The following is a 22,499-nucleotide window of genomic DNA, read 5'->3' as shown; positions in this document are numbered from 1 at the left end:
GCTATATAAGCATTGTGAAGAAATGATAATTAATAAAAATATAATCAATAATTGACCTATCTTGAGAGCTTATGTCCCTCTAGGCTCTGTTTGGATGACTTTTCATAATTGTCTTAGGCAATTCTTACAGTTACCCACGAGTTAACTATTGCGTTCTTCATGAGACATCAAGAACAGAGAGGGTGAGCATCTCGCCCAGCATCACACAGCAAAGGCCGAATTCAAACCTGTGTTGAAGTTCATGCTTTAAACTCTATTTATACTACATCATCTCTGCGGTGACAGAGTGGCCAAGTTTCAAAGTTCCACAGTCTGAGGGACTTATATTGAGTTCAAAGGGGGAGAAACATAACTGACATAAAAGTATTGGGAATCTGTAATTTTATTATAGTTAAATGCTCATTTTATTGCATTGCATGATATCTAATTGTATATAACTTTGGCATCACTGTTGAGATAGAGAAGAAGGAGCAGGAGCAGGAGGAGGAGGAGGAGGAGGAGGAGGAGGAGGAAAAGGAAGAAAGAAGAAGGAAGAAGGAGGAAGGAAGGAAGACAGAGAGTCAGAGACAGAGACAGAGATATTGGGAGAGAAAACGGTGGTCATTAACCATGTCTTTTCCTGATTGTTCTAAAAATAAAGCTGTGTCCCACTGCTGGGGACATAGTTCATGAGTCAGTCTCTTAATATGGCTATATAGTTGGCTGTGTCCCACTGATAAACATCAGAGTCCTGTCTAAGACCAAAGTGGGGCATTTCACATGACGGACCCTAACCTGAAATTAGCTGTGTTCAGGCGGGATGGGAAGAATCCTCCTCTTTCATGCTGGCAAGTTAGCTTTGTCTTAATTATGCCATAGCTAAGCAGTTGGTTCAACTATTACCTGTGGTCCCTGGGGACTCAGGCCATATGCCCACAAAGTCTGTAGCTTTAGGCAACTTGGTACACAAATGTGGAGATACTGAGGATGCCAGCTACTCCTGGCCTTTCAGAAGGTAAAACTGGAAAGGCCAATGTAGATAGTCCAAAAGTCTAATTTTCAGGATTGAAAAACATAATTTTCATTCAAATATATTATAATCACAGCCAACATTTTTTATTTTTACCTTCAGAGAAGGACATGAAAATATGATACGTACACAGTTAGTGAACGGAAAACAAACACTGTACATAATGTAGAGCCAATGGCTGGAGCGGTCACTGGTCTGGCCATCTTTGTACTGAGCAGAAGCATTTTTTTCCATTACAGGGTAGAAACCATGTGCCATATCGCTAAGCAACATGTGCATTGCATTTGGACGAAAATGATTTACAGTTTATTAGTTTTCTAAAGATCGTCAGTCTTTCAAAGGTTGCTAGAGATCTCGGCCCTAATCAATAGTAAATGGCCAGATTATCTTCGGGTGACCTTGTTAGACAATTCCCTAACTGATCATGAAGGTTTGTTTGTATTACTGGCAAGTAGTATACTTTTTTTTGTTTGTTTGTTTTTGGTTATCAAAACATGATATTTGCATGAAGCGAAGCACCTCCGATGGGTAGTTCATGGTCTTTGTAGAAAGTCAGCAAATGTTTGTCCTCCCCTCATGTGACAGCACTGATCTGGAACCCTGGAATTTTTCATCTTGAATAGGAATATTCCAGAAGAATTAGAAGAATTATAGAAAATTAGATATGTACACAATTATCATGAACTCCCTGCCTTCTGTAATCTCCTCGAACTCTCTCATTAGCCTGGGTCAGCTCTCTGTTGGGGAGCCTGTAGTACTTTTGTTGCAATTGTACCCCGAAATAGAGTTTCTAAGTCTAGGACTAAGAAATGGAAACTCAAACATGAAATCCAGATTCAAAGGCATGGCTAGACCGTATATATATTGTTGATTGTTGCCAGCTTTAGAAAGATCATCAGTTTCACATCAATACATAAATAACCAAGTTTCAAATAACTAAGTTTTAATGAGAAAGACTTTGATCGATTAATCGTAATAGCGGTAGCATTCAAATTTTACCAAACTCACTGGGGATGGTGTTAATTTAGTAGATCTGGGTTAAGGACGATCATCTATATTTTTATAATTCTTAATCTTCGCGGATTCAGATGAGGATGGTCTGCGGACACCACTTTAAACCGTTCCTTAAGTCTGTCGTAGACAGGTGTACTCACACTGGCCGTCGGTGCGACACTAGGAAAGGACTGTCCCTGTTCTCATTTCGGTGGCTGCCTAGAAAAGATATTTAATGAAGAAAATATCACCCAGGGAAAAGGGTGGAGAAGGCTTATGGGCTGAGGGGAGAATGTATCTTCTCATCCCATCAAGAAAGTGAATCAACTAATGGCTACTTAAAGGTTCGTTTTGAACATCTTCTCTCTTTACACTCCCGGTTGGGAGGAAATGATGCACAGGGAACACCATTTGCTGCTTCTGCTATTTTTCTTTTTTCGAACGGGAGTTTTATTGAAGTTGTTTCTGTTTTTCATTCACTGTTGTATATCACATGTTCTGAGCTTAGTCGATTTAAAATTTAGATCATATATTTCAGATGCATAAGGGGCTCTTTGTAGATTGACTGAGACTAAACTGTACAAGGAATAGAAATACGTCGGAGAGGAATGAATGGGTCTATGAAACTGCGTCCGGATAAACCACCAATTTTGTATTTAGATCATTCCAATTTGGAGATGAATGCATCTGTGTTCTTATCCGATGTTAAGAAAAATCCAGCACTTGAAAAGAAGATGAAATCCTCTTGCATATTGTGTCGAGGTCATGTTAGACCTTGTAAAAAACATGGTGTATATGAGCAGAAGGACACATCTCTACTTGGAAGCCGAGATGTGGACCGAAGGGGAAATGTTTTAACTTAATGGATTTGTTAGTTAATTTCTTTATGTTTCATCTTCTTCGGGTACATTATCCTTTTCCTTGTGGGGACCACGTTTCCCCTGATTCTAATTGTGTAGATGTTCTAATCGTTGTAGACATGTAGAACAAAGCTCTTCCAGCCATAATAAATTGATCTGGGGGAAAGCTCTGAAATAAAGCTGCACGAATAAGTCAGGTAAACAGTCTTTCCCTAGAAATTATAAACAATAAATTTTAAAAGAAATCGGGTGATTTCTCTTGGAGTTAGAAGTTGTCACATGTTGAACACAGGATCGGTTAGTTTCATAGTGGTCATTTGTGACGGAGGAAGAGAATTAAGGAGAAAGATCATATCCCGTTACTCAGCCTTTGGAATTGAGACTGTTCTTTGTTGAGAAAATGGCTCTGTTGAAGTGCAGCTAATTATTTCATTCTAAAGGGGGTCAAAGAGAGGATTCGTGCGATGATAACAGTGTCAGCTCTAGGGGCTGGGCGTGTACCATGCATCTATGACCAACCGTGTGAGAGGACATGAACAAGTCCCTTTAGCGCTCTGTGCCTCAGTGTCTTCATAGATATGATAAGAAAAATTACTACTTAAGGATTGTTCTGAGGCTCAGATAAATTAGTGAAGGAACTTGATGAGTGGGAAGCATGCCATGAACATGATGACTGAGAACGTGACACGAACAGAGGGAAGACATTCTCCAGTGTGTCCTGTCCCAGAATAAATCTTTATAACAACAGCAACTATTTATTCACAGCAAGTAACGTGCCAGGTGCCACGCCGAACACTTTATGTATAATTATTTAATTTAATCCCTTGCTCGCCCGGTGACCTAGATCTTGTTATCGAAAATATAAAGACCAAGAATTGGAGACCTAGAGAATTTGAGGAGTTGAGGCAAGGCACACCTGAAAGTTTGTGGTTAGCGATGAAACCAAAAGAGATGTTGGTTAATTGGACTCTTCGAAATTACAAATATCTTTCCTGTGAAAGACCCTGTGAAAAGGATAAAAAGATAAGCTGTGGGCTGGGAGAAAACATTTCCAAGTCACGTATCCAACAAAGGATATCTATTGCGCATATATAAAGAACATAAAGAACTCTCAAAACTCGACTATAAAACAAAACAACAAAAAAACCCCACGTAATCTAATTAGAAAATCCACTGAAGATACGAACAGATAGTTCATTGAAGAGGATATGTATATGGCAAATAAGCCTAGCTAAGGATATTTAACATAATTAGCCATTAGGGAAATGCAAATTCAAACTAAGGTAAGATGATGCTACACACCTATCAGAATGACCAAATTGAAAATAATGATAAAACCAAATGCGAGTGAAACTGTGGAAAAACTGCATCACTCATATATTGCTGGTGAGAATGTGTGAAATGGTCCAGTCATTCTGGAAAAGAGTTTGTCGGTTTCTTTAAAAAGGAAACATGTGTTCACCATATGACTCAGCAATTGATTGCACTTTGGGCATTTATCCCAGAGAAGTGAAAACTCATGTCACACAAAAACCTGTGCGTGAATATTCATAGCAGCTTTATTCATTATCACCAAAACCTGGAAACAAATGTTCTTTAAAGGCGAATGGTTAAACAAACTGGTACTCGAGACCACGGGATAGTGCTGAGTGATAAAAATGAACAATTGATGCACAGGACAACTTGGATGAATCACAAGTGAGGGCAACCAGTCCTCAAAGGTTATTTAATTCGATTCGTATAACATTTCTGAAGTGAAAAAAATTAGAGCTATGGAGATGGCCGCGGGCATCAGGATTTAGGGAGCAGGGAGGGGGAGGTGACCGGCTCTGAAAGGCAGCATAAGGGACCTGAGTGACAGGACAGGTCTGTATCTTGGTTGTGCCTTCGCGCATCTGTGCATGAGATCGTAGTGCATCGCACTAACGCACACACGAATGAGTGTGTGTAAAACTGGTGTCATCTGAATATGGTCAGTTGGCTATTGATGTCGAACTGTTGTATCAATATGTTGGTTGTGATATTTTACTATAATACTTAAGATTTTACGTATTATCATCTATAAAAGTGGGGAAAGTGGGTGAAGAGTACATGAGATCTCTATTATTTCTGCAAAACTGCATGTCGGTGTTCAATTACCTCAAAATAAAAAGTTTAAAAGTAAGCGTATGCTATGGAGTAAACACTCTGTGTCCACATCTGGGATCTCTGCTTATTTGGTGAGTGACAATAGGCATTTTAAGTAATCTTTCACGGCCATGGTTTCCTCATCCGGAAAAATGAAAATAACCCTAGAATTTAACTCACAGAGATATTGATAAAGTGGTGATATATTACTCAGTAAAGAACTCAGGATAGTGTCTAACACAGAGTCGTCAATCCATAATCTATTATTATTAATAAATAGTAAGAGTGCTCAGATTTGAACAGTGATCTAATACAAAATTTTATTTTATTAAAAGTAAAAATGATGGATAAGCTGATGATTCTTTCCTCTCATGTCACCTGAAGGGCTTTTTAAACATTATCAACACTGCGTGCTTACCCCTTAGAGATTCTAATTTAATGGGCCCAGGATGGGACCCCAACTATTGTTTGTTTGTTTGTTTTTTTAATGCTTCCCAGGTAATTCTAATCCGTAGCCTTGGCTGAGCGCGCTATTATGCACAGTGGTTATTTTTGATTCTGTCTTTTAAAAGTTCCAAATTGAATTAGTCCCGAGCTTGCTGACATCGTCAGTTTCACTGTCCCTGCTGTGGCCAAGGGCACAGAGCTCAGAGGGGGGCCCACCCGTAACGATCGCACCCCCTGGATGCGTGTGACTGTGACCACGGGGTTATTTCTAATCCATGGCTTCTTCTACAAGCGGACTGAGGTGGCATTTTCTCCGGAGACGGTGGCATGCCTCCAGGAAGAAGCAGTCACTAGAGTGTTGATACCTATGCTCAACTCTGCCAAGCCTGAGCACAGACCCAAATGAGAATACTTAGAGGACAGTTTCTTCCGTCAATCACCTATGAATGACAATTCCAGCCCTCCCTTATAGAGCAAATTATGCTTTCAATCCTTACTATTCAAAGGCAGACAAAAGACACGGCGAAATATCTAATCAATACCACTCAGGAGTTTTCAGAAGAGAGCTTTAAAAAAGATGAAAACCTCTACTTTTCCGTTTCTCAATATTTTATGTGTTCTAACAAAGCAGGGGATAATTCTATGAATTAAAAAAAAAAATTGTTTTCTTTTTTAAAAAACATTGCCTGAAATTAATATAAGGATGATCCGACTTCTTGTGTCAAATAGAAACTTTTCATTCTCTGTCTACACACCTTCATCTGGAGCACACACACTGGGGGTCTTTAAAATAGACCCCATCCCCCCATCCTCCTCCAGCCCCGTCGCTGTCCACGCAGGCCACCTTCCTGTGAAGAGCTGGCGTGTCCTCGTCCCACCTTAAACCTGGACTCGTTGTGCTCACACGACCTGTGACAGCTCCAGGCCCAGCCCTTGAGAAGTTTAAGTGAGTCCGACTTCGCTCTTTTGAAATTTCGTTGTCAACGAGGACAATTGGGCTTTCCTGCTAGACCGTGGCCTTTTTGGACAGGAGAGCCTGGTCCTGTCGAAAGGTAGGACCAAGGGCCAGGTGGACGCAGGAGGCCAGCTCAGAGGCCTTACAGCCCAGCCCAGTGTCATCCAAATGCCACTTCCTGAGGAGGTGCTGTGAATGGCGTCTGGAGCCCAACTGTCCAGACCAAACATAGAGCATGACAAATGAGAAGTCACTGTGCTCCCAGGCCATTAAGTTTTACAGGCGTTTTGATGCAGCCACAGATAAGAGAAGCACATGCCAGCTTCCCGATTTTAGGAAAAGCCGACGCAATCTGGCTGGTACCATCACAAATATTTTAATCAGTGCTCATTTGTACTCAGTCTCTGAGAATTCTGTCCATGTTTTTCTTCAGAAACCTAGTTCCTGATGAGTAGCAACTTAAACACACAGGGACACACCCCACGACCACCAGTGATCATAATAACAAATAAACATATTGTGCCTTGCTCTGGGTGTCCAGCTGAAGAAGGGGAAGTAGTAATTATGCTATAGAATCAAAGAAGACTCAACTCAGATGTCAGTTAGTCACGACAGGCCATGTTAAGTGTTGGTTTTAACTCTGGTTTACTGTGCCCGAGATCCCAGTTCACAGGCTTCTAGCTTGGAGATGTCTGAACACAGATCACACACCTGTTCTTTCAACATATGTATATATATATTTTGGCTAAATTGCATTAATATATATTCATCAATAGGTCAATTCGAAAAATGCTTATTTCTGTTAATTCCACCAGAGACCTGCAATCAAAAGGTGTTTTTTTGAAAAGATGCAAAGCGAACGAGGGAACAAGCCGTTTCATAATGCAGATCAGATGTCACGTAACGCAAAGCCGGGAGAAAGCAAACTGATTTTGGGATGTAACGGTGAAGACTCGACGTTTCTGATGAACATTTCAGACTGAGCTCTGTGGATTATTCTAGGCCATTAATAACCACAGACGGCTTGGAATAACCATGGCAACACCCAGTAGCCGAATACAGTACAATCACCCTGATTACCATAGAATTAGCACAAAACAAATGTTTATTCTTTTCCTAAATAGATGTATTATTATGAAGATAAGGGCTGCCTATTTCTCCCCGGTTTTCTCCTCAGGGCTCTCTCACGTCTTTGCCTGACATTTGTTTGTTCTGATTTCTCTTCCCGAGAACCAGGGAGAGGGTAGGGGATAAGGGTGGTAGCTGACCTCTCTCTTCTCCCCCTTCCCCTCAATCTGATCCGCCAGAAAACACAACACACACATCGATTCATTGATCGCTGTCTGGGCGACAGGAGAGAGAGGCTAACCTTTGAAAAACGTGCCTTGACGTGTCACATTCAGGTGACCAACCAGAATTGAATGTTAGCCGAAATCACGTGATCTTGATTTCTTCGGGACCCGCGGGACACAGCCCCACTTCACATTCATTGCTGGCACGGACGACCAAAGGGACATGGTGCCCACCTCAGTCTGTCTTTACGTGGTGCGCACCTGACAAAGACGTGGTCAGCTCGGAGGGGTCTGGCGGGCCAGCCAGTGGAGACGGAAGTCTAGTCACAGCCTCTCTCCTCGCTGGCCTCGTGAGCTGTGATGACAGCTGGCACTCGGCTGTCCCCCCGAACCCCCTCTCACTGTCCCCAGCACCACGCGATTGAAGCAATTAGCTGCCGTGCGGCTGATGTACCCCACGGAGGGCTGGTGTCTCGTCTGACACATCTGGCCACTGAAAGTAATTGAAACAGCTGCTTCTGCCCATATGGCGGCAAAAGCTGGTCGTGCGGAGTCTGCTGCCTGGGCCGCTCCAACCTCAGGCAAATTAGCCGTCATTAATCCCCAGATCTGACCTGCATTCGCAGAGCCGCTAATCAAGACAGCTGGGGTTGGTGGTGGCGCGGGGGCGGGGGGGGGGGGACACTGAGGAAGCGGGTCCCTTTAAGATTTCTAAATAGCATCCCAGGTAAAAAAAATAAAAATAAAAAAATAAAACACACAAACCCAAATTACAGCCTTTCTCTTCCTTTCACTCTACCGCCCGGCAAGGGCCGTCTGCCTGCTGGTGGTCTTCATTAGGAGGTCGCTAAAATAGCAGTGGGACGTTCTGGAAGTGTCACACTGCTCTGTGCAAGCCCGGTGTCCTGCAGGTACAAATAGCGCGGCGCATGGAGAGCTAGAAGGGGGGTATTGTGCAGGCTCGGTCCCCGGACTGTGACGCCGGGACGATCACGGTGGTCCAGGGTCTGATGTGAGAAAGGTGAGCCGCGCTGACCCAGAGGGGACAGTACAGGTAGCTTCTCCTCCCCTCCCCAAGGTGCTAAGCTGGCTTTCGAAGGGGTTGGTTTTCCATATCTGGACCTCGAAGGGATGAGCCTTCCTCGATATGGAATTCGAGGCTAGGAGTTAGTTTGTTGCACTTGGCCTTTGGTGACAGGAGAGAGGGCAGGTGTCACCTGCCAGGTAAGGGGAGCTCTCTCCTCCCTAAGGCCAAGGTGTATGGCAGGACAGAGACTGAAGCTTCTCAGGACTGTGCTGACTCAACTTCTGTTCTGTGTTGTGGGGTGAGGGCGGGTGGCCATCTTATTTACACCTGACAACTGATGTCATTATTCCGATGGCTCGTCATTATGCCTGACAACAGCCACGTGCATCAAGTCGATGGTGTGGTGCCCGTGGGCCGGAGTGGCGAGTGGACATGCATTCCCAGACATGTGAGAGCAACTCAAGTGTGCGCACGGGGCGTGTTACGAACCCCTGAGACCAGAGAGCGGGTTCAGACAAGGCGACTTCAGTTCTTTGAGAAGTGGAGATTTCTATCACGAGTTAGATGTGAATAAGAAACTAGAGCTGCTGTTAGACTCACCCTCTCTTACCCTGGGTCCTGGTTTCATCTCCGGTTCCAAAGGGATATGCCTTCCCCGTGACAGGAAGTGTCAACTCTACCGTTCAGGTCACCCGTTCACTTTCCCGGTGTCACCGTGAATTGATGCCACTTGCCCCATTGCAGAATGTTTCTATGCTTTCCACAGTGTTGTTCCCCCGTGCTAAGCGGTCCTATGCGATAAGTAACATAAAACAAATATTTAATAACCGCTGCGATGTGAGACAGTCACAGTGATCACGCCTTAATCCACGGTTTCGCTTTCCGCGGTTTGCTCCTCACGGTCAACTGGGGCCTGGAAACATTACAGAGAAGATGCCACAAATAAACAACTCGTAGGTTTTAAATCAAGTGCCATCCTGAGTAGCATGACGAAATCTTGCACTGTCTGGCACTGTCCCATTCTAGCCCACCCGAGAGGTGGATCATCGCTGTGTGTTCACTCAGTCGCAGTCTCAGTTATGGGATCCCTTCTCGTGCCATCACAGCGCTTGTGTTCAGATCACTCTTATTTTTCTTAATCATAGTTCCACAGAAGCGCGAGAGTAGTGACACTGGCAGTTCGGATATGCCGAGGAGAAGCCAGAAAGTTTCACCGTCATGGGAAAAGGTGAAAGTCCTCGACCCAATAAGTAAAGATAAAAAAAATTTTGTGCTGAGGATGCTAAGATCTACAATATGAAGGAATCTTTTATCCAGGAAATTGCATAATTTAGGAATGAAGCATAATCATAGGTACGTGTGTACAGGAAACATGTCGTGTATACAGAGTTCGGTGCCATCTATGGATTCAGGCGCCCACCGTGGGTCTCGGAGCGCGTCGCCCGTGGCTGAGGGGGGACTGCCGTGTTTAGTTCGTCGCTGAGCTGACCTAAACAAGCTGACAGGATCCTTTCACCAGTCTTGAAGTCATTGTGATGACAGTCGTTATTCTAGGACTTTTGTTTAGGGACCAAGGAGAGAATAGAATCACCCCTTGGAAAGGTAGCAAAATCGCAGTTTGTCCGAATAGCTGCTTCAAAAAACGTGGAAGTAACAGTAGAAAAATGTTTTCTGATGTGTCTCAAAACGTTTCCCATTGGAGTTACTGTGGTGTGGGATTAATTTTTTTGTGATGCTGAGATTACTATTAGAAAAAAATAATAGCCTTTTTCCTTATTACCTTGTCCCCTCCTCGGATGTCCCTTTCAGTGGGTTCTTGGGCACAGAGCTTATTCCCCCCTTTGCCGCCCATTCTGTATTCTTGTCCCCACTTCAAATTTTTGGCTGAATTGCTTCATTGGACAGCAACTTACTGACTACCACTGAAAAATAATACTGTTGGTTGAGAAGTAACAGTCGCTAATATTTGTCAAGCCCTTTTATCTGACCAGCGTTTAATTAAGGACCTACCGTGTGCTGGGCACTGTTGGGTAGCACCGCACGTGCCATTGTGAACAAAGCCTTGTTCTCATGGGACCTGCGCTCTAGTGAGGGGAGATCGACAAGCAGTAAACGAATAACATCCCTTCCCTGTGACCCATGGTGGCGAGTGCCAGGGAGAAAAAGTCAAGCCAGGAGGTTGAAAGGCAGCTCTAGGCCTCTCGGGCAGGGCCTCCCTGTGTGGTTGACTTCCTTGTAAAGTCCCGAGAGAGGAGCCACCCAGGGGTAAGAGCAGGTAAAAAGGCTTTAAGACAGGACTTGTGCTTACGGGGCTGTGTGTCTTGCGTGACTGCAGGGCAGTGGGTGTCAAAGATAAGCAAAGCTAGACACCACTTAAAGTGGCAGGACAGATTTTAATCAGTGACATACTATTGCAATAGGGACAAGGGTCTAGGGTGAACTGAATTCAACTTTAATTTGTAGAGATGAGACCAGGCGTTTCAAAGGGAGAAGGAGGGACGAGGGAGAGGTGAGAGGGGGTCAGTAGACTCAAGGAAGTGAAAAAATGCAGACGCAGGAAGGGAGGTGTGGTCCACGTGAAACCCATCGGGGTCTCCCAGCCGGCTCTTGTTGAAGGGAGGCTCTTGCTTTCCTGTGGAGGCTGAAAAACAGAAGCCTCATCCTCCGGCTCCGGCTGGAACTGCTGAGTTCTTCTGGCGGCCTTGAGCGTTTTCAGGGAGACAGTTTAAAGGGAGTGGGGTTGTCCCAGGGACGTGGCCTTGTTACCGCGTGGAGCAGGCTGATCTCTGCTGTTGCCTTGGTAACACTGAAGATCCTCGGTTCTCTTTGCTGACTCAGAGATAATTTCAGCACAGCCACAGTTAGGAGGTAAGATTTATTATTAAAGGCACGTTTTGGTACGGTAGAAATGGTCACACCTAAACTGGCTGTAACCCCACAGAGATGAAAATACGCTCCACATAAAGAGCAGGTTACAGCGAAGAGGGCTGTAACCCCGTGGAAGGGAGAGGTCTGTATGACATCAGGGCCGCAATGGGTGACGTTCCTAGGTGATTGGCACGTGAGATCGTTTTGATTGACATTTGGCTGTTATACAACTCCCTGCTTGCTGCGCATATGCTTACTCAGATTCAGTCTGTCATAATTAGATTCGCGAACTTCCGGGCATAGGCAAGATATTACAGTGCTGGTATGATGAGGCTGAGGTTACGGGCACGTTAGGGTCGTGCTTTCTGCGTGAGCATCTGTGGCCGTTCTAAATCATTCTAGGGTTATGGCCTTCCAGTTCTTTGTCTCCGAGGTTGTGGGAGAGATTCTTTAACTATAAATGGGGTGTTCTCTGGACCGTCTCTGGGTGGGACTTCATTCGTACCCCTCCCCCCCGACATTGCTCATGTCTGACTAACTACCTTATAGCCCTGAGCTGTTAGAAGCTAAGTTAGTGTCTGTTCAGATCTTTACAGGCAAGCTTGAGGCCTCGTGGAGGAAGGGCCCAGACGAGAGCTTGGCTAGAGTTTGGTCAAGGAGACAGTCTTGGTCACAGGATCGTAGGAGCTGAAAACCAGCAAAAACGGGGCGATGATGGTGATGATGGTGTTTAACTCTTTGTACATAGAAAACTCCTGGAGAGTCTTGAGCAGTGGACTGAGATGTTCTAATTTTGTAACAGAATATGCTGACTTCTCTGAGAATTGTCTGGAGGGGACAAGGGAAGAATGAGAGACCGGTTAGAGGTGACTGCAGGAATCTAAGCTCGGACCAGCTGGTCAAGTGTATTTTGTAGGTAGAGCCAGAGGACTGGCTGAGGAATCTGATGTAGGGTATGAAAGAGGAGATTCGAGACCCCCCAGGATTTTTGGCCAAGGTTACTGAATCCTTGCTTTGCACCAGACTCTGTCTTAAGCACTTCGTATGCATTATCTCACTCATTTAATCGTCAAACAGTAGCATGAGTTAACTATAGAGACCTTCGCCCTTCCGCAGAGTTGAAGTGATTTGCTATAGTCCTGTTAGGGAATCAGGGACGGAGCCAAGGGAGAGACCTGCGACCGCGTCACTTTAATGCCCTACAATTCCATCATTGCCAAGGGGAGTATAGAACTGAAAGCCGATTCTCCATTTGGCTTGACTTTTTCCGTCATTACCTGCCTATGTTTGAGCACATCGGTGCCTTGATTAGTGCAAAGAAGGATGGGACGGTTCTGATGTTATGGTTTAGTTTACAAATCTTCTATGCCAATGATGTCTCTCACTAAAGACAATAGAACATGACTCGCTTCAGTGGTTTTTATCCCTTCGTTAAGGTGGGATCACGATTCCAGAGTAAGTTCTTTATTTTTCTCTATTTCCCCCTCTGATTACACCATACTCGCCCATTTCCTTGACTTTTCTTTTTCGTGGGATAAAATTCCTCACTCGATCATGGTAGATTGACTCCATCATGAGATAAATGTTTGTAAACATTATCTAGACAGATGCTGGTAGGACTCGGCCCTCCAAAACTCATTTTCTGGGGTGATGGTATATCCTCACTGAGCCTAAGTGATGTGGTTTGGAGTTACATTTAAAAATTCCTCAGATGCTTTTAAATGGATGATTGAATTCAGCGGGTTACTGGATAGCAAACTAGTCGAGAACCCATGTTTTGGAGCCCAATTGCCCACGGCTGAATCCTCCACCACAATTCTTAGCTGTGCGGTTCCGAATGAATTACTTCACCTCCCTGGGCTTATGTTTCCTCTTTTATAAATGGTGACAAATAATATCAATATTACGGAGTAGTTATGAAGATTAAATGAGTAAACATGCATAGGGTCTTTAGAAACAGAGTCTCATAAATGCTTAATGAATACCTGCTGTTTTAAAATAATAATAATATCATCACCACCACCGTCATTACCATGTAACAACTGTGGCGAAAATATACCTCACCGTGTTGGGTTCATTTGACACTCACGTAGGAGGCAGGGGCTCATTTTCAGTGCAACGTAATTTGCCTCTCGTGTGTGTGTGTGTGTGTGTGTGTGTGAGAGAGAGAGAGAGAGAGAGAGAGAGAGAGAGAGAGAGAGAGAGAGAGAGAGACGAGGGAGCCCCTCTTTTCATGAATTTTTATGGAGGAGTGGAATATAGGGAAAGGGAGGGTTATAGGTAACAGTATTTTCTCCCTTTTAGTTGAATACTTGAGAAAAATTGAATCAATACTTTAACATTGCGAGAGAGGCTGACAGATTAATTTTTTTCTCTTTTTTTTCTCCTAATATCTCTGGTTCCTATTCTTTCATAGCATTGCGATAAGTAGGAGAAGGGAATCAATTCATAGGATAAAAAGACACAGTCCCGTTATTTCCTCTTTCAGTTATTTGCATCTCCCTTCTATTGTGGTCCTTGTGAAAGGTGATCTTTATGGACAGTTAAAAGAGAAGAGTCAGCATCCCATTCACAAAGACCCTGATGAGCAGAGATGTATTCAGTATCATTTTGCAAATTTCCTCTGCGCAAGCTGATAAGTAAGCAGTAGAGTTGGAAAATGAAATCCTTCAGAATCAGACTGTGTCTCGTTCGCTGACAAAACATAATCAGTCTTTTAATTACTCAGAGATGAAATGCTAATAAAGATCGTATGCCTTGGCAACCAGTTTCTTCCCTTATTTCTTAGTGTGTTTTTACAGCCTGACAAGACAAGAGATCTTGTGGACATTTTCGCTTAATAGAAAATACTCATTTTTTCATTGACAGAAAGATCTAGAGCGCACATGTAAGAAACAATGCTCAAAAAATTTAGCGAGTGTACCCATGAGTGGAATTCTCTGGGTTTTGATAGCTGCTTATTCAGTTTTCTCACGTTGCAGGTCAGAACTGTATTGTTTCTGTTCACAGGCTGGTATAAGACACACAGGGCAAAAGGTGGATAGATTCACTGTGATCTTTTTCTGTTTATTTTATTTTTAAGTCATCTATGAACTAACGTCATACACATCAAAAATGAAGAAATTATGTTTCTGAGTGAATGAAGGACTCTGTGTTAAATTTAAATTTCACATACATAAGAAATAATATTTTTAGTATAAATATGTCCCATGCAATATTTGGTACACACTTATATAAAAAAAAATGATTAATGTATATCTGGATTTGGAAATCGAGTGTCCTTTATTTTATCTGAAAACCCTATTTCCACTCGACTTCTTATATTCTAATGCTCTACATCGCATCACCACCTCTGCCTTCTGTCTGGCCTTCTACCTCGCCTCCCACCTACCTGCAAACCCTTTTGACCCTCCCCTCTCTGAGATGCTCCAGACGTCCTCTCTGGGAGGCCGGAATGGACAGTTCACACCCTATCACGTCCTTAGACTCTCTCTGTCGGCTACTGATGCGACTTGATTGGTTTTTAAATAATATTGCACTTCTAAGGAGCAAATTCAATGTTATTTACACTTCAGAACAGACAGAGAGGTGTTGGGACTTATTTCCAATCTGCTTTGTTAATCTCTCTGAAAGGGTTGGTCCCCAAACATCTCTTCTTTTTGTCGTCTTCATAATTCATACCCTCTCCCTTCCCAACACAGTTTCTAGTCATCTCCACTGCAGTGATTTAATTCACATATAAGTGAACCAAAATTGCTTTGTTTCTGTAAAAAATACCCAGAAGTAAGCCTTCATGGACTAGAATTTTGTACAAAAAAAATACACTAAATAGAGATTTTCATCTAGTCCCTTTAATCCACATATTGCAAAGGCTAGTATATTCTGAGTGTTTACTATCTAACCAGAGCACCAATCATTGACGTGCAAAAAAAGTAAAGTTACGACCAACTTTAGGAATATTTAATATAGATTCTAATATAAACTGTTAAGTAAAGTATAAACTAAAAAAAATCTCTTGAAGAAATAAATTATTCTTATTCTAGAATGATATTTGGCAGTCTTTAAATTGAGTTCCCTTAATTTTTAAAAATAAATTATTTTGATTTACCATGTCTATATCTGATCATTTTCTAAAAGGTCTTTCAAAATACACTCCACCTCTTCTAAAAATGATTGGTTTCTTGTCACCAGAATTAGGGAATTGTAATTTTTATCTTGTTCTGGCTGGAATTCTTAGCTAATTACAGAAATTTATGAGCCCAGTTGTTTAAATTTTGATAAATGTTTCACTGTGGTCCCATTTGTTTCACATAAACAAATCATTCAATTAATCTATAATTATTTTAAACTGTGTTTAGTACTTAGGGAGACAAAAATATTATGGAGTATCATTAAAGTTTCTTCTATGATTAATTTACTTATATTTATGATTATTATTATTATTACTTATATTTGTTTATTAAAACACTTTGTGGCACTCTAAAAAATGCATTTATGTGCATCATATCATTTAATCTTTACAACAATCTCAGGAGATAAATAAGGCAGACACATTTTTCTTCATTTTAAATATTGATAATGCTCAGAGTTCTGCGTTTGACTCTCAATTCTTGAAGGGTTATTGATCCCTTTGAGAACCTGTCTGATATAATGAATTTCCCTATATTGATGTACATATAAGAATGCATAATTCCACACAAATTTTAGAGCACTCAGGGGGCCCTGGAGCCCATCTGAGGAATTGTAATGTTGGGGACTCTTCCTGGATAACTTAGCTAGGATTTAAACTCTAGACCTACATACACAGTTGCCTGGTAGACACCTAGGTTTTGGTGATAATCTCAGCATGTCCCGAATAAGTTTCGATTGGCAGAATCATTGAGTAAACCTAACCACAGTAAATGGTAGAATGGGAGATAGTTCGCATAATCACCCATGCCTGAAATTCAAGACACACTCTTGGCATCCACTTCCCCCTTTCTTTTCTACTTCCGGTTCATCAGCAGGCCACATGTCTCTCTATCCCCAGAGCTCCTTCTGTAGTTAAGCATCTTACCATTTCTCACCTGGGTGGCCCCAACAGCCTTCCAACTGTGGCGTTGCTTCCAATTACACTTGTCCCTTCTCGTTTATTCTCCTCCTTGCTGGCAGAGTAGCCAGTAACGTTGATAACAAATCTGATCGCATCCTTCACCTGCTGAGAAGTTTTTTGTGGTTCCTTCATTGCTTTAAAGATGAAAATTCACACTTCTCAGCACGACTGGTTCGGCTTCTCTCTTCCTTGCTGGTTTCATGCCATTCACTCGCTCACCGTTAGTGCTACGTCTTTTCATTGTTTTGTCTTGTTGGCTTTTCTTTTCTCCTGCCCAAAGTGCCCCATGACTGAGTCTTCATCTGCCAATACTAATTCGTCTTTAAGCTTCTGGTCCCTCGGGAGCCCTTGCTTCACCTCTATATTCCCAGCTAGATGTTCACTCTCTGCAACCCCATTCTGTTCTGATTTGAATTCTATTAGTTCACCTCAGACTTCCTGTTTTCTTGCCTGTCTTTTCCTAAGTTCTGACTCTCTTTATGCCTGGAGAGTTCCCTTCGTTCTCAGTGTGAGAATCCAGAGGATGACCATATCTGATGCATTAATCTAAGCATGAATATACATCCTGTAGGCCGGTGTTTTCTCTGTGTTCCCAGATGCTTCTGAGAACAGACAGCTCAGAGATGCCATAAAGACTGAAATACCTGCTAGTAAACAATAATAATTTAAATCACCCAAAGAAACTGCTCATTTTCATTTGTTAATTTCCTTTCTAGTTAGCAAATTCCTGTAGGATTTTATTTGCCAAAATTTACACCCTAAAAAATCATTTCTGTACGGAATTAAGATCTATTTTTTGAGCTAGGAACTAAAATAACGATAATACTATTATAGCAAGAATTCATTGGCCTGGTGAGCAATAAATACACAGTGGAAGGAGGCAAAGACATGGATTGATCAGAAATAAAGGTTAATGCTTATTTTTGGAAGTCCAATACAATTTTAAATTTACCTTTTTAACATTTCTCTTTGGCTGAAACAGAAGGCTTTGGAATAAGAGGTTTTGATTTTAGCAGAGAGCACCTTTGTCCTATTCCCTGTCTTGGTAAGGAGAATTCTAGAAGTTGACAGTGCCACACATTCAATATTTTCAAATTCGGCATCCAGGCAGAAGAATAAAACTTCCTCTGAATGTGTTCTAAAAATGTAATTTCTGCCTTTCAAAAACTGAAGACTCACCTGTGGTTTACTGTCTCATCCAATAAACCTTTCCAAAAAGGGGGACAGACTGAGTTTTGAATAAATTGCCATTGACATTTCACATTCCTTATTTCGGAAGTATGCAAAAGCGAAATGGTCTTTCCCAGAAGGAAACTCTCTTACACTTCTGTGTTCAAAAATAAACAAAAATTCCCTATCGGACGATCATCTGGAGAATCCCAGTCTATAGAAAATATATACTCTGACTTTTAAATGTCGACCAGCCTTGGAAATCTATACGACATAAACTTTTGCCAAAAAAATCAATCTTGAGTTATGATTTGATTAGCAGAAAATTGCTATCGCATTTGTTTCTACATTTGTCTACCTCATGTCCTTTTCATTCATAGGCTGGCTGAGTCAAACCTTCTTTAAAAACTCCCCGAGAAAGTCTGTGACATTAAAATGTCCTTTGATGCTCTTTCACTAAGCAGTGAATATTAACAGTTATGGTGACCCTGTTTTCTAATGCGTCTCTGCAGGATCAATGGCAGTTAAGTGCCACTGTTTTACAATTAAAAAGGGGATCATTTTAAATTTAAACGCTCATAGCTAATTTTCTTCTTGGCACTTAATGGCGTAATTCATTTTTGAAAAACCTCATTGGGACAACAGAGACTTTTTTCTCTCTCTCTCTTTTTTGGTGGCATCATAGCGAGGGGCTACCTTTCGCACTTCTTGTTGCTTCTGAGATGATTTGTAGCATTCTTTCCTTAAGCTGCCAATAGGGAGTCCATAAAATTTTCTCCAAAATACAGGAGTATGGTCAACCATCGCAATTCTCCAGAAAAACTGTTCAAGGGCCACTTTCTTTGGGACTTTCTTCCTGATTGTTGCTGTTTTCAGCCAATCCTGCCTTTATACTCACATTTTCTTCCCCTCGGTTTGTGTTTTTCTTTCTGGCGACCTCCTCCTGTGTCCATTTGGAACCCAGGCACATGACGAGTGGCGCAGAGCAGCGCATACATATTTTCAACATCTAATTGGCTAACATTCTGCTGGAAATGTCATCCCGATCCTATCTCGTTGACACTGCAGAGGGTCTTGGCTCTCTCTACCCAAGGCTGGCTTTCCTGGTTCCCAATTACAGCAGTAACAGAGGTATTGAGTTACATATACACCGTGTCCCTGGGGATAAGCACTCAATATAGAGTCACTTCGGGGTAAGTCTCATGTCTGCTTACGGAATTTACATTATCTTGTGGCAAAAGAGAGATATTGTCTGGCATTTATGTTTGCTGCTTGAAGCTTAGAAGAATAGATTAGTGCAGATGGCACGTTCTGGGGTATTATTTGAATATTTCATTAAAAAGCGTAAGTTAACCATGAGTTCCCTCCTAAGTATTGAATACTACTTCTGATTTCAAAAGCAAACAGCTCATGTCGATTGTATGCACGGCACTGTGCACAGCCCTTTATCTAGCGTTTCTCTGATTCTCCTTGTATCTTAAAAAATGAGCATTATTTTTCACAATTTACAGAAGAAGACGTGGAATCTCAGAGAGGTCGAGTTCTGTGCTTAAAGTCACACAGCTTATAAGTTACTGCACATGCGACCTCTAGCTTGAAACCTTTCACTCCTAAACCTCTAATCTTTCAACCACATGGCCTGTCAATCCATTTGAACTGCTTCAGATTTAATTATATATCTTAGACTTACATCCAGAAATAAACTGCCAGAATTTGTGGGTTTTCCAAAATCATTTCTAAATACCAGTTATTAGAAAATTAGGACTAGCCAAAATATGAGGCCTGTAAAATTGTAAATTTGATCTCTAAAAAAAAGTATTTTGACTTTCATTCATTTATTACAGTATGTCTGTCACGAGCTCCAAGCTGTTACTAATTGAAGAATATGTGAACTATCTCATTTCATTCATTTTCTTTCTGAATCTGATAATTTTCTACGTAAATATCAATTTTTTGACTGAATGCCAATGTTCCAGTAAGGATGCCTGAATATACTGGGCACAGGTATATTATATTAGGGTTTGAAATAAATAAAATATTAGGGCATCCATCTGGGGCCCAGTGTTCCCTGAAAATAGAAGTAATTTTTGCTGAGTCTGTCTTTATTTCTGATGCCTGCGTTCAAAAATAATAAGAATGAAGGAGAAACATTTATAAATATTACCATGCTTTATGGAAAACTGGCTCTCATTAAAAGTATATTCTGTATACAGATTCCGTTTTCCCCTTTGATTGCTTTCTTGCTTCATTTTCATTTTTTTTCTTTTCTTCCATCCTTCTTTCTTCTCTCTCCCTCCCTCCCTCCCTCCCTCCCTCCCTCCCTCCCTTCCTTCCTTCCTTCCTTCCCTTTCTTCCCTTTAACTTGTTTTTTCAAATGTACCAAAATCCGATAGACTTCTCGAATTCACTTTTCCACTTTTAACCAGACGTCTCTGTGTCAGTGGCAAAAATGAGTCTTGTCGCAGCCCTACCAGGGTAAGACAAAGAGATGTTATCTGCGCATGCGTTCACGTCATTGCAACGTGAGTCCAGTGGGGGTGCTGTCACCCAACTTGCCCATCCTGTAATCCAAGCCTAGAGTCGGAGGACGAGGCGCCTGCAAGGCACGTGAGCAGCTCGGTCGCAGGGCGCACTGGTCTGACATGCCACCAGACAACACAATTAGCCGGTGACACCAGCTGCTGCCACGTTGCACGCCTCACGTTTCACGTGATGGCGTTTGTAAAGTGCCCCACCCCCTTTTCAATTAGCCCGCCTTGCTCCCCCCGCTCCCCCAATTCATCCGCGCAGTTACTGGGGACCGGCGGCAAAGGCGACGCCGCTTAGCGCAGCATCCGCGCCCGGCGGTGACAAAGCGACTGAAGGCCTGTCACTAGGCGCAGTTCCTTCCATGTGCTGTCGATGGAGCCCATCGGTGCGGCGACTTCCCTTTTGTTTATGTTCCAAGAAGAGATAAGGGGACGCTTCTGTAAATAAGCGCCAGTAACTTCGTCCCCGCGTGTCCCTTTGCTCTGGAAGGTCCCTGGCATGACTGGAGTGGCTGAGCCTCGGGTTTCACGCTCTTTCTTTGAAGTAGGTGCACACCGCTGGGTGCTTTGTGCATTCAAAACCCCGCTCCTCACCCTGCAAACAAACAAACAAACAAACACAAACAAAACCACACACACAAAAACAAAAAACCTGTTCCATTTTTTTAGTAATTGTCCTTTTTATATTTTCATAAAGGAGTGTCCTCCTGGTGTGTGTAAATGCTGGTGACCAGAGAGGTACCCATGCCAACCTGGATTGCATCAGCTGCTAATTAATCAGGCCCCGCCCCACAACCCACCCAATGCCTCTGGTCGCTCAACTAAGGCACACTGTGTCATCTAATTTACGTTGTGTCTAGGAGTCTCCTTTCTATCCACTACCATCCACCCTGGGAGCTTAAGATTTTGCATTCTGTGGGTTCTGGTGAGAGGTAGCTCTGTGATTATAACATGCTGGTCAGGTGACTTACATTCATCTCGACCTCAGCTGTGTGAACCTGTCCTCATTTCTCCGAAAGGAAAATGGAGCTCAGCTTTATGAAGCAAAACCACCCAAGGCCACCTCCTTAGAGAATTTCATATTATGCATAACTCCATTATGTTTATCTATTCACCTGCTAATGGATATTTGGGTGACTTTCAGGCTTGGACATGTGTATAGGATTGTTTGTGTAGTCATACACTTTAATTTTTCGTAGGTAAATACTTAGGAGTACAAATATTTTTTCAAGTGAATACTTAGAACTAAGTGTACTTTGAATTTTTTAAAGAAACCACAAAGAATTTTCCAAAGTAACCCTACCCTTTTACATTCCACCAAAGTCTCATTATCCTGTATCTTCACCAACATTTGGTGTTGGCAGTCTTTTTAATTGTAATAGTATCTTCTGTACCTACTTTTGTGAAGAGTCTGTTCAAAGTTTTGCCTTTTTAAAAATCATTTATCTTTCTATAATATTGAATTATAGGAGTTTCTTATATATTCCAGGTAGAAGTTCTTCATCAGATATATATACATATATTACACATATTTTTCTATCATTCTGTACCTTGATTTTTATTTTTTGTTAATAAACACAAACACATCTTATTTTAATACCACTGTATTTATCATTTTAATGGTGTATATAAATATCCAAGGTGAGACATCTTTGCCTCCCCTAAAGTCACAAAGATTTCTCCCCTCCTTTTTTTTTTGCATTTTACCTTCAACACTGTATCCATGGTCTATTTCCAGTAAATTCTGTGTTTGTGATGTAAGAGTCACTTTTTCTCCATATAGCTGTCCTGTTGTTTCAGTGTGATTTGTTGTAAAGATTTCTCATTCCTCATTGTCAAGTACCAATCGGCCACTTGTATGTGACTCTTTATCTAGACTTTCTGTTCCATTCTGTTTATCTGAAAGTCTCTGCTCTCGCCAGTACCATAGTCTTGAAATCAGGTAGTGTAAATTTTTCATCTCAATTCTCCCCTTTTGACATAATAAACTCTTCTAACTTCCAGATAAACTTTAGAACCAGCTCCTCAAAGTTTGAACTTTATTTTCCAAAAGAAAGAAAATCTGGTAGAATTTTGATTAGGATTACATTGAACATTTAGACCAGTTTGGGGAAAATCATAGTTTTTTGTT

Source organism: Rousettus aegyptiacus, unplaced genomic scaffold (genome assembly GCF_014176215.1).
Source record: "Rousettus aegyptiacus isolate mRouAeg1 unplaced genomic scaffold, mRouAeg1.p scaffold_m13_p_14, whole genome shotgun sequence".
Taxonomy (NCBI): Eukaryota; Metazoa; Chordata; class Mammalia; order Chiroptera; family Pteropodidae; genus Rousettus; species Rousettus aegyptiacus.
The sequence above is the reverse complement of the archived record's forward strand: the minus strand, read 5'-3'. Positions refer to the sequence as shown.